Source organism: Gracilinanus agilis, chromosome 4 (genome assembly GCF_016433145.1).
Source record: "Gracilinanus agilis isolate LMUSP501 chromosome 4, AgileGrace, whole genome shotgun sequence".
NCBI lineage: Eukaryota > Metazoa > Chordata > Mammalia > Didelphimorphia > Didelphidae > Gracilinanus > Gracilinanus agilis.
Window position 1 is genome coordinate 409,529,108 of NC_058133.1, and position 14,570 is coordinate 409,543,677.

Genomic DNA, 14,570 nt, shown 5'->3' on the forward strand with positions numbered 1-14,570 from the left:
GAACAAGCTGAGCATGCACTTTCCATTGTCCTAACTAGAGATTGTATTGTTTCACAGGATTACATTTCCCCATAGTTTCTTTATTTAGAAATGCCTGACCTATTCATAGACCTTTGCAATGATGTCAAGCTCTCTAGAAGTACAAGCAAATAAAACAAATTTAAGTATCATGAGTCCATACTTTTGCTTTCATTCTCAACGTTCTACTCTGGTTGTTAAAATTGTTTGAAATTGAATTAGGAAGCTCAAATATATATATGTATATATACATATATATATATTTTTAAAGGAACCATTTTTGAAGGCATGTTGAAAATAGAGTCCAGTGCTAATTATAATTATTATACTTTATGGACTCACATAAATCACAGTGTTTGGAAGGATCCTCAGATCTCATGTAGTATAAACACCCCCAAAAAAGAATTCCCATTACCGCAGTCACAACAAATAGTTATTTAACCTCTGCTTTGAAAAACATTCAGAAGATACCCACTTTTTTTAGAAGATACCCACTACGTCCTGAGGCTGCCCATAATTGTTGAAAAGTTTTTCCTTATAGTAAGCCTAAATTTGCTTCTTTTCAATTTCCACAGATTACACCTAGTTCTGTTATATGGGGCCAAAATGGAATGAATCAGGGTCACCTTCCATATACTTCCAAATACTTGAAGATACCTATTATATCTGATCCCTTCGCCCAATTCTCCTCTTCTCCAATCTAAATAAATTTCTAGTCCTTTGGCTGCTGATATTCATATGGCATAAACTCAATTCCTTAACCACTCTCATGTCCTTTCCTCTGGATTTTATTCATTTTATCAACATTCTCCCTAACCTGTGAAGCAAAAACTGGATAGTTCAGATGTGACCTGGCCAGGGTAATGTATATTAGACTATCATGGTCTTATTGCTGAAATCTATACCTCCCTTAACACAACCCAAAAAATCATTAGCTTTTTGAGTTTGTCTTATTCATATAGTTTCCATATTACCTTTTCAGACAGATTTTTATCAATAGTTACTTTTCAGACAAATTTCTGTCTAAACAAGCCTCCTTCTATTTTCCCCAAGTTAATTGTTTTTTTAACCCATGTAGAAGACTTTATATTTACCCAAACTGAATTTCATCTTACTAGATTCAGCCCAATGATCTTGCCTACCAAGACATTTTTGGATCCTGACTCTTGATATTCAATGTGTTAACTGTCCCTCCCAGATTTCATTTGGCTTCCATTTGATAATCATGCCTTCCTAGTCATTATTCAAAAATGTCAAACAGTACCCAATGTTGGGATACTCTACTGAAGAATGTCTTCCAAGCTGACCTCTAAGATTACTCTCAGTCTGGCTATTGAACCACTTCAGAATTCATCTACCCACCTACCAGTCTCATTCTACCCACATCTCTTCATCCTTTCTATAAGAATAATAGGAGATATTTGTCAAATATTCCCCTTAAGGATTGATAATATAAATCTACAACCTACCCCCTGGTTTAGCAGTTTAATAACCTTGTCAAAAAGAAAAGAAAAAAGAAATTTTACTCTAGCAAGATGTAATAGCAACTGAAGACAGTAGTTTAGAGATTTGTTCATTTATAATGGGAAACTATTTTATTCTTCAGAACCCTATCTAGTATCAATTGTTACTTATTCATATAACTCAGTACAACACAGCTTAGTTCAAGCTTTCCAGATTGTGATTTGACTCTTGCATGGAGGTCACCTTTAGGGGTGAGTGGACAGTTCATTTGAGATTTCTGTATTTAGCACAGATGCTGTGATTGCTAATTATTCTGATGCTAATATATATGTATATCCTATTTAATGTGGATGCCAGATTATGAAAAATTGGATAGAGACCAATAACCAACAGATGGCAGTGATTTCAAATCACAACCATTCTGGGCCAAACTTTCACCAGTATAAATGCCCAATTTACCCAATGCCTCCACTTCTTCCCTACACCCACCCCACAGCCTCTCCCAAAATTTCTTATCTGTCAATTCTATAATCACTTTCTCTATGTGGGGAAACATTTCCAATTTGCTTTATACTTTTATCTCAAGGGAAATAATGAATTAAGAATCTTTGTCCTTAATAAACTCAATTTAGAGTTTCAGCTTTTAAGGAAAGTCATGTTTTTAAGGGAATTTTTTTTATAATAATAGCATTTATATAATCATTTAGGGTAGTTTTGTGGGAAAGAGTTAGAGGAAGGATACCAGACCTCTGATTTCATTAGTAAGAAGAAACTCCCTATGAGTGAATTCTTCCTATCAATGTAGATCATCACTATCTTTGATTGTATTCTTAGTTAGTTGCCTGGGGCACTAAGAGTTTAAGTTACTTGTGCAGAAGTCAAATAGCTAGTAAGTGTCAAAACTGGAACTTGTACTGTGGTATTCCTGACTTTAATGCCAGCCTTTTATCTATTAAATCACTTTGTCATTTGTCCTCTAAGGATTGAAATTTACTATATATACATTACTTTATTTGAGGCTCTAAAAGGGAAAGAAGGAAGGAAGGAAGGAAGGAAGGGAGATGGAGGGAGGTAAGGGATGGAACACCTATTTTATTTATTAAGCACCTATTTTTTGCCAGGCACTACGCTAAGTGTTTTGCAAATGTTATCTCATTAAACAAGTTTAATTTTACAGATAAGGAAACTGAGGCTCAGAGATGGAAAATTATTTGCCCAGAGTCAAACAACTAGCAAATGTTGTTGGCAAGGTTGGAAATCATGTCTCCCTGCATCAAAGGCAATACAATCCCTTTTTCATAACTGAAGACCACTACAAATAAGTCTTTCCATATTCCATCCAAATCCATATAGTTTCTTAATGAGTTTTCACTCAGACTTTACAGTGTGTTAAAACTTGTCTTCCACTTGGAATAGTCCTTAATAACCCAGAATCATCTCAGTGCTACGATAAGATACCCTTTTAGTGGAGAGCTATTACATCTCTTTCCTTATGTATACATATTATATATGTATATAATATGTATATTATATATAATACATATTGTATGTGTGTGTGTGTGTAGGTATGCATATAGATTCCCAAATCTACTCTATTAACCACTTTTCTTTTGAGGCAGACAGTTCTACCATTTACTTCTTGTTTCTGTAGGATAAATATTTCATTTCATTGATTATCACGTAGGAGACAGGCTGATATTTTGCCAGCTTTCTAACTGTCGGTGGGTTTCTGTTAATAGCACCTTGGTGAGAGCCTTTTCAGAATCCAGAAACTCCTGCCTGAACCCCTGTCTATTAACTATCAAACCTCGAATAACCCTCCATATGGTGCTGCCCCGGAGTTTGATAAATATCTTGCTGATTATTTACATGACTTTCAGCATATTTTGACAGGTTGATCACATTAGTCCCTCCTGCAAACCCGCAGCTTTTGTTGTCGCTGTTTTCCCATGGTTCTCTATTGCCAAGTTAAGTGATCACGCGGAGTTTCTGCCACGGCGGATTCAGGAAAGGGGGGAAAAATGAAAGTAATAGAAAAAACAACGCTGAAAGGCAGGAAAGGGGCAAAACCTCTATTTAGTAGAGATCTCCATGAATGTATTTGCGCCTTCTGTCAGCGTGTCGCTTGACTGGAAACTGCTTTACTACTTCGATCAATAAAGGGCAAAGCCTGGGGATAGTAATTATGCTGATTGGTGGGAGTGACGAGAAAGAGGCAAGCCAGCCGATAAGCAGCAGCGTCTCAGCTTTAGCAGGACCATTCCTGAAGGTGGAAGAGGTCTGATAGCAGCGCTGTGGTTGTTCCTATTAGCATTATTCCGAGAAATGTCAAAAGGACTTGGGAACAGTCTTTGAAGAGTCATGGGCAGGCGTAGGAAAAGCACGAATCTAGAGAGCTGGTTTTGGATACAGTAGTGGATAATTGTGGCCAAGGCATTTAACCTTTATCTGCCTGTTTCTTCCGCTTTAATAATATATAAGGGGCAGCTAGGTGACACAGTGGATAGAGTGCCAAGCTTGGAATCAGGAACATTGTTCCTGAGTTCAAATCCAGCCTCAGAAATCCACCAGCTCTGTGACCGTGGACAGGTGATACTTTTTGCCTCAGTTTCTCCATCTGTAAAATGAGCCAGAGAAGGAAAGGGCAAAATTAACCTAAACCATTAAGCTTTGATTTAAAAAAAAATAGTAACAACAAAAAGTTAGAGAAAGAGGTTCATAGACAGTCAAGAACATTCCTAGTTATAGGCTTTTTATACAAGTCACTCTCTGTGGGACTCAGTTTCCTCAGAGGAGTTGTGTCTAAATCCCTAATCTTAAAATCCCCACATTTTCTCTCCTTTCAGTTATCTCCCATATCTAAGGTTCAATCATTTTTAAATCAGGCAAGTGAGTATCATAGAGGATAGAGTACAAGTGATAGAGTCAGGAAGACTTGAGTTCAAATCCCGTCTCAGATGCCTGCTTCACTCTGTGACCCTGGGCAAGTCCCTTAATCTTTATCTATCTTGATTTCCTAATGAAAAAAAATGAGATTTGTAACACCTACCTCACTGAGTTTTGAGGATCTAATGAGTAAACAAATGTAAAGTGCTTTGGAAACCTTAAAGCCCCATATAAATGCTAGCTATTGTTAATAATAATAATAATAATAATAATAATAATAATAATAGACAATTGCCTAAGTAGGTAGACAATCTATATGTAGAAATTGTGTTGTGGTTGTTCAGTCATATCTGAATCTTCTTGACCCTATTTGAAATTTTCTTGATAAACATACTGGAGTGGTTTGCCATTCTCTTCTCCAGCTTTTTATAGAAGAGGAAATTGAGTTAAACAGATTAACTGGCTTGCCTAGTGACACACCTAGTAGGATCTGAACTCAGTTCTTCCTGACTCAAGGCCCAGAGCTCTATCTACTGCCACACATAAGCAATCTCCAGAGGAATCATGGAAACCTGGAACACAAAATGACCTTTCTTGACTCCAGTTGTTAACCACTTTCAGGTCTCATCCCTCTGCAATTTCCTTGTATTTTTTTTGCATATCTACATATATAGAATGTTGCAAAAAGCCTTAATGAAACTAAACTATTAAAATTTTAAATTGCAATAAGACTTTTGAATTGAATCTATTGAATTGAATAATTGAATATAAGCCTCTTGAGGTTGGAGACTTTGTCATCTTTTGAATCCCTATCACTTAGCTAGTGCTTGGTATATAATAAAAGCTTAATAAATGCTTGTTAAACTGTATTAGGTAAGTCCCATTTGGAATTTATTTCCAAAACTACATTTTGCTCCATATGTTACAGGAGCACCTGTAGCAGCCTTTTTTTTTCATGACACAAGGGATAGAGAGACTTGACTGTGATTGAAGCTTTGGTAGAAATGAAAGTCTTTAGGCGATGGCAGGATTTTTCCCCTCCTCTCTGGTTTTCAAGGAACCATAAAGCAAGCCATAGCACAATGAATGAAGTGATTTTCCTTTTGTTTTATTCGTCTGTGAAAGAAGGCATGTGGGGGTCGTAGGCAGACTCTAGGTTTTATGGAGCATGTTTCAGAGTTTGGGGAAAGTATTATGGGTTGGAAATTGGGGATTATCATGAGAACTTGGGTAGTTATCACCATAAAAGTATTTAGTGTTGCATTAATCCCTCAAATTCAGGAGAATCAAAGAAAGCAGTTAAACCCCAGAATTCTGTAATGTGGTGGCATGAGCCTTAAAAAGAGGTGATAATAAATTATAGGAAAGGGAGTTAGGATACAAGTCTGGCATAAAAGAGGAGCACCAGGACCTGGGAAGGAGACCAAGATTCTAATCCTGACTGTCATCATGACACCATGGGTAGGCTAGAGCCCACTCTAACTGAGATGTGAAAGGAGCCATGTTAAATTTTCAGTTTATTTAGACCTCAGAAATGACCACAAATGTGCTTCATTTATTGTTTTGTTGATTGCCTAGACTTAAGAAAGTTTTAATAATACAAATTACCCTTTAAAATATGTGTATAAACAATTTTTAGAGTTGTTTAACATTTCCTAGCAGAATTGTTCTATAAGTACTATTTGAGCTCAACAGGAGTGAAGTAGAAAGGTCAGGGAGCAAAGTCTCATCAGCCTGGAGGCCTGGTACCTAAAAGAATAACAATAACAACAACAACAACTGATATTAATATAGCACTTTAAGATTTGCAAAGTCCATTACATTCATAATCTCACTTGAGCCTCGTAACACCCCTGCTTGGGACTCCACACAAATATCCTCTCCCAGCCTCTGTATCCTCATCTGTATTGTTTCACTGAGTTGCTTTATGAGGACTTGAGATCTCATGGGCCTCAATTTTTTTTATCAACTACAAAAATAACACTACAGTTTCGCTGTTTTGATATAGCAACAGCAAGGAAAAGGATGCAATCTGTATAAAAATTGCAATTCACTTTTCAAGTATATCACAATATAGGTCTACACTAAAAAAATATAATTACTTAGCTAATAAACAAAATGAAAAGAGATGGACAAGATAATCATTAAGTTCTTTTAGGGCTTTAAAGTCCTTTGTTGAAAATGGGAGTTTCCAAGCTATTAGGCTTCCTGTATTGTATTTCTGTCTGTTGTAGGAATCCCAGACTAGTTAAATGAAAGCTATTTCTTGCCTTTTCCTTCTGATTAATATAAAAAGAGAACCAAAGTACTAAGAACCATATATATAAGATACTTTATATCTACAGATAGATAGATATGTGCCTATATAAATATATGTGACTATATTTATATATGCCTATATGCATCTACACATATAGATATGTAGATAGACAGATGGATGGATAGACAGACAGAAAGATAGATAGATAGATAGATAGATAGATAGATAGATAGATAGATAGATAGATAGATATACCTATATACACAGATATGTGACTATATTTATACATGCCTATATGCATCTACACATATAGATATGTAGATAGACAGGCAGACAGATGGATGGATAGACAGAGAGAGAGAGAGATAGACAGATAGATAGATGTGCCTATATACATAGATATGTGACTATATTTATACATGCCTATATGCATCTACACATATAGATATGTAGATAGACAGACAGACAGACGGATGGATGGACAGACAGAGAGAGAGAAATGGATAGATGAATGGATAACTAGATGGTAGATAGAAGAATGGAAGGATGATTGGATAAATGGATGGGTGGACGGATGGATGGATGGATGGATCAAAGGACAGATGATAGAAATTTACTCTGCAACCTTCTTACATTGGGTTCTCAGTTTCTTTATCTCTCAAGTAAGAAGTTGTAATTATTAATGTCTAAGGCCCTTTGCATTTCTAAATCTTGAGATCACATACTTCACACATCAACTTGCAAGTCCCACAGAAACATTAGTGGGCAATGTTTTAAACTTTCCTTTATATATTATTATTATTATTTTGTCTCAATTTTCCAATTTTTCCAGTTTGAGGAAGAACAATATGATATATGATATTTATATCATATATCATGTATATGATATAAATATATGTCATATAAATGACATATATATCATATAAATATATGATAATTTCAGAAATGTAGAAGTCCTATGCCATGAATCTGACATGAAATAGAATTTTAAAATGGAGATAAGAGATCCTGGAGTATAGCCATGAGGCACTAAGAGTGCTATTGAATGAGTGCTCATCAGAGACTGTAAAGCAGCCTAACTGTTAAAAAGGTAATATGCTTGTTTTTCCCTTAACACTCACCATGGATGTAGAACATAATGCATGAATAACCATATTGCCTCACCTTTTTTTATAGCCCCATTTCTGAAAGCACAATTAATTTTTAGTATTGTTTCTTACTTGCTTAATTGAAAAAATGGCACGAAAACTTTCATTCATTTAATTTTTTATTTCTGTAAAATAAATATAAAAATTCAATTCAAATTAGATCTTGGGCTTTTGCCATTTGAAATAAATATTTATCTAAAAATTAAAATTCATTGCAACATATGAAAAAATGTTTAGGGGTGTTTTCAAGTAAGACTGTAATCTAATTAACAAAGATGACTGTTTCCCAGGTACTGCAACAATCCTGGGGGTTGGAACTAGTCATAAAAAAGTGTCTTCCTTCCTTTTCATACTTTTCCATTCTCTACATGTTCTTGCTCATTCTTCTTGCCATTGCTGTCCCTTTAACCCTTTTATACACATCCCTTTGGATGATGGGATCACAGAATTTAGATTGGAATGGACCTTAGATAGCATTTCATCCTTGCTCTCATATTACAGAGAGAAAACTGAAGCCAAAGGAGACTAAATGACTTGCCCAAGATAATAAGTGATAAAAATCAGTATTAGAATTCAAAGTCTCCAACTCCAGATACATCACTATCTCTATTGTACTCTCCCTAGGGTTTTCTAACTCAGAGAAACAGTAATTATAAGCTTGATTTTTCTTTCACTCTAATATCCTATTTAGGGAGAAAGAATCAGAGCAGAGAGCTTTTTCATACCATTCCCTCTCTTCTGTGACTTGGAAGAAGGAGGTGGGGTAAGAGGAATTTGATAAAGTGCAATAATCAATCATTTTTAATATTAACTAACAAATATTGATTCCATATCTGCTATATGCCTGACACTGTCTTAAGTGCTTACAAGTACAAATAATGAAACAGTCCCTACTTGAAATGAACTTACATTCTAATGGAAGAGATAAGTACAGGAGAGAGAGAGAGAGAGAGAGAGAGAGAGAGAGAAATAGTAAAATTAATTAAATTCAAAATAGTTGAAGAGGAGCAGCAGTTGGAGGGAATCAGGAAAGGTTCATGTAAAAGATGATGCGTGAGCATCTTAAAGGAAGAGATAAATTTTTATAAGGCAGAAGTAAGAAGGTAATGCATTCCAGGTATGTAGGATGACCAGTGCAAAAGCATAGAAGATTACATGTCACATGTGAGGAACAGAGAGGTCAGTTTACCTGTTTCATGGAGTATGGGATGGAGAATAATAAACAATAAAGCTAGAAAGATAATTGGTACCAGCCTTGTTTCAGGCTTTAAAAAAACAAACAGGAGACTTCATATTTTATCCTGAATCCAATGGAAAACCATTAGAGTTGGTGAGTAGAAGAGTCCACTGGTTAGAAATGTGCTTAAGAAACTTACTATGGTAGCAGTATGTAGGATGGACTGAAGTAGTAAGATACTTGAAACAAAGATGATTAATTAATTAATTAAAAGTGGCTACAGTAATCTAGGTGACAGGTGATCAAAATTGTAACTAAAGAGGTAATTGTGGGAGTAAAGAGGCATCAGATGCTAGGGTTTCTGTAAAGATAGAAATAGAAAAGATTATAATAGAATAGAATAGAAAATGGAGAAATATCAAGATTTGGAAGCAGGTTGGATGTAAGAAGTAAGAGGCAGTGAAAAGTCCAAGATAATGTCAAGACTGAAAACCTACGAGACTGAAGGATGATGCTGCCCTAAATAGAAATAGAGAAACTTGGGGACAAAGGGGTTAGTTTAGGGGGAAAGATAATTTGTTCATTTTTAGAAATGTTGAAATTAAGGTGTCTCTGAGTCATCAAATGTCAAATGTTCAAAAGGTAAATGAAGATTGCCTGAAACCCAGGGGATAGTCTAGAGATGGATACATAAGTCTCTGAGTCATCTGCATAGAGGTGATAACTAAATTCATGAGAGCTGATTAGGTTACCAATAGATAGAGTACAGAGAATGATGAAAAGAGGGTAAAAAGCAGAACCTTGGGAGAACTCCTATGTTTAAGGGTTGTAATATGGATAATGAACCAGCAAAGGAAACTAAGGTGGAGTGGTCAGATGGTTGATAGTGAACCAGGAAAGAGTAGTTTCATCTGTATTTGAGTCTCTATGAGACGAAAAAGAAATAAAAGACCTAATCCTCACTTAAAGGGAGCTTGCCATATGGCTGGGGAGATGAAACATATGTGTGTAAAATAATTACTAAATAAGAAAGCATTATTATATATGAGCTTGCCCCACATGTTGCCCAGGAAACATAATTTTGTGTTAAGATCCTTAATATATTATATCTAAACCCCATTGTAGCATCCCACAGCAAATGGCCAGTTCATAAAATAGTTAATATGGGATGAACCAAATCCTGTAATATTATTTTTCTTAATATAAGAGTTTTTTAATGTCAAGTGGAATGTGCCTGTGATAAAATTATGTCCTGATGTAATGAAGTTCTAAATCATGTGATGTTGAGAGTAAATGTGAAAGGAGTTAAAGAAGAGAGATTCCTGAAGGTCAGTGTCAACAAGGAAAGTTTTGTAGGAGAGATGGAACTCAAGCTGGGCTTTGAAGAATGGGATATAAATAAATGAAAAGGCAGAAGACTGGCATTCCATATGGGGAAAACAGTATGAAATAAGGCATTCAGATGAGAGTGAGCAATAATGGAGGACTTGTGGAGAGTAATAAGCAAACTCTCCTAAATGGAGATTTCATGTTGGTAATTAGAAGGAAATATGATGGAACCAAATCGTGGAGGCCTTGAAAACTATGCAAATTCAGGTTTGATTCAATAGAGTGCTTGTGCTCTAGGTTTTTAACAGAATTTTCTTCCTCCTGAAATCTTTTGTTGTTGTAGACTTTTTCTCCTTATATTTCCCTGTGGTTCATTTTTTTAAACTCCTCCTTCTTTGATGTTGGATTTATCCCTGGGGTTGGACCTCAATGCTGACTCAGCTGATTGTAACATTGAGGAATTCACTGTCTTTTTTGTACTTTAAAAAAGTTAACAGAGTACTTAGTATATTAGAAAATAATTTATTTTCTCTCACTTCTACCTCCTCCCCTCCCCCATTGCAAAAAAAAGAAAAATCAAAATTACAAAGCCAAACAAAAACAATTCATGTATTAGTCTTGCCAAAAATATTTCTCATTCTTCACTCTTAGGACATCACCTGTTTGAAAGAATGCTATCCACATCTAGAGAAAGATCTTTCAGAGTAGAAATCAAGAAGGAAATATGATTTATCACTTAGTTGTATGGGTAGATGAGATGGAGTTTTGGTCTTAAAAATGAATAATAAGGAAATAGGATTTGAATGATAATATATGCATAAACCAGTGAAATTGCTTATCAGTTCCAGGACAAGTGAGAGAAGAGGGGAGAGAGACAATAAGAATCATGTAACCATGGGAAAAATTTTTTAAAGAAAATTTTTAAAAAGAAAGGAAAAAGGGGGCAGCTGAGTAGCTCAGTGGAGTGAGAGTCGGGCCTAGAGACAGGAGGTCCTAGGTTCAAACCCAGCCTCAGCCACTTCCCAGCTGTGTGACCCTGGGCAAGTCACTTGACTCCCATTGCCCACCCTTACCACTCTTCCACCTATGAGACAATACACCGAAAGTACAAGGGTTTAAAAAAAAAGAAAGGAAAAAAAGAACATTACTTCTTTGATAAAAGGCAAGTGATAGTCATCATCATTGGTCCCTGGAATCATCATTGGTCATCTGGTTGATCAAAATTGAGTTTTTCAAAGCTATTTCTCTTTACAACATTGTTATGAGTACACAGTAACAGCAATAATGAATGAAGATCAACTCTAAATGATTTAACTATTGTCAGCAATACAAGGAAGCAGGACAATTCCAAGAAATCGTCACATGATGAAAAAGGTTATCTACCACCAAAGAAGGAACTGATGGAGTCTGAATGCAGACCGAAACATACCACTCTTCCCTTTATTTCTTCCATGAATTTTTATCTAGTATAAGGAATATGTGTTTTCTTTCACAACATGATAAACATGAAAATATGTGTTATATGATAATATATGTGCAACATATAACATGTTACCTCCCATCTTGGGAAGGAAAGATGAAAGGGAGAGAACATGAATCACAAAGTGTCAGAAAATTATTATTAAAATTGTAGTGACAGTGATCCAGAACAATTCTGAGGGACTTATGAGAAAGAATGTTACTCACCTCTAGAGAAAGCACTGTTGGAGTCAGAATGTAGATGAAAACATAAATTTTTCAGTTGCTTATTTGGGTTTATGTTTGGGGGTTTTGGTTTTATATGATTACAAAAATGAACAATATTAAAATATGTTTTGCATGATAATATGCATATAATCCAGATTGAACAGCTTGCCAGCAATTAGAGGAGAAAGGGAAGGGAGGAAGGGAGATAAATTTGATCACATAACTTAGGAAAACTTGTGTGGAAATTTGTTATTATATGCAATCGGCAAAGAACTAAAAGTATTTAAAAATTTGTGGTGATGTAAGTCGGGGGAAAACATTGTTCTTAAGGTATAAATTATTTTCATAATTCTCACTTTACTCAGCATAATTTCATACTATTTTTCTAAGGTAGCATTGAAACCATCCCTTTGATCATTTCTTCTAGCATAATAGTATTCTATTACATTCTTATACCATAATTTGTTTAGCCATTCCCTACTTGATGTGCACTCCTTTGGTTCTAGTTCTTTGCCACTCCAAAAAGAAACTACTAGAAATATTTCTTGTCCTTATGAATGCTTTTCCTCTTTGATCTCCTTGAGGTGTTGGCCTAGTATGTATATCACTCCATCAAAGGGTATAGAGATTTGGTAATTAAGAGATTATTGGTAACTTTGGAGAGAGCAGTTGTATGATAAAGTGAGAAGCTAAATCATATAGAGTTGAGAAAAGAGTGAGGGGAAGAGAAGTGGAAGCATCAGTTTTAAATGGTCTTCTCAAGGAGTTTAGCTACAAAAGGAAGGAGAGGTATGGAGCGATATTTGGTGATGAAGAACTGATCAAGAGAGGATTTTTTGAGGATATGGGAGATAGAGACATATTTCAAGTCAGTAGGGAAGCAGGCAATAGAGTGAGATTGAAGATAAATGAGAAAGCATGGATGATAGACGGAGCAATCTGTAAGAGAAGACAAGATGGAAATGGGATCATTCATGTATGCAAAGGGTTTTGCCTTGGCAAGGAAAAAAGGCCACCTCATCATGTGAGATGGAGATAAAGGATGGCACAAGGTATCTGAGTGATACGAAATAAGGTGAAGGCGAGAAGAGGGAGTTCTCAGTGAATCGCCTCAATTTTTCCAGTGAAATATGAAGCAAGGTTCTTAGCTGAGAGAGAAGCTGGGGGAAGTTGGGGGAAGAATAAAAGAGTTTAGAAAAGCCAATGTGGTGAGAGAAATTACAAGTTAATTAGGGAAATACAGGACTGTTTTGCTGCATTCAGCACCTAGTTGAGATTGTGTAACAAATTTGTAGAGAACCTAGTCAGCACAGATTTATGATTTTCTCCAGCTTTGTTCAGTAGCACATGGGTTTATACAAAGGTGGTAGTTACTGACAAAAATCCTTGGCTCAGAGTTAGCAAGGCAAGATTAGCAATAGCATCAGGAAACCTAGAATAGGATAGGATAGCACTGTGATGTGTGAGAAGAGTATACAAACATAAAGGAAGGAGTGGGAGAGTAGGCACCAGATGATCCTCATTCTTATCAGAAATGAACAAAGCACACACACACACACACACACACACACACACACACACACACACTTTAGTGTATGAATATATCCAGCTCAGCTTGAAAATAGGCAGACATAGGAAGGAGTGAAATAGAAAGAAAAAATAAAACTGAGAGAAAATCCAAAAACAATACAAACTTCCTCATCTCATAAGGTATATTAAAAAAGGAAAATCATAGAATTAGAATCTAAAAGGGTGTCCATCAATTGGGAAATGGCTAAACAAATGACGATATTAATTTAATGGAGAAAATGAAGAAAAGACAGTTTCAGAGAATCCTGAGTAATATTAATGGATGTAGAATTAAGTGAACAAAAATTGGATAATTACTCATACAGGGGGAGCAAAATTATATAGAAAACTTTAAAGACTCGAGAAATCATCAATGGAATGAACAACTATATCTCCAGATGACCTATAATAAAGAATATTACATCTCTCCCTATAGAAATGTGAGTCAAAATAGAGAGATTTTGGAGGGATTTGGCCATTGTATGTATATGTTTTGCTTGATTCTGTTTGTTTGTTTCAAGATCCCTCCCACCATCTTTTCTCAATTTTCAATTGGGAAGGGGGAAGTTAGCAATAGCACTCCCCCTCCCCCCAAAAAAGAACCATTGAAATATTTTTAAAATACACAGAAGGTAACCAAAGAAGACTTTCCAGATCCTCCCTAATGGTAAAGCCTTCACTCTGATGATTATCACAGATTTATATCATATAAGTGTTTGCACATAGTTGTTTGTCTTCCCAATTAACCTGTGAGCTCTTTGATGCTAGGTACAGTCTTTTGCTTTTCATTGTATGCTCAACCCTTAGCACAGTTTCTGACATATAGCAGGTACTTAATAAATGCTAACTGACTGAACAAATGTAAATTTAGTAAACAGCATAAATAAGCAAGACAATTTATGTGAGGCAGCTAGGTGGCTCAGGGTATAAAGAGTCAGGCTAGAGATGAAAGGTCCTGCATTCAAAACTAGCCTCAGACTCTTCATAAATATGTGAACTCTGGGCAAGTCACTTAACTCCCATTGCCTAGCCC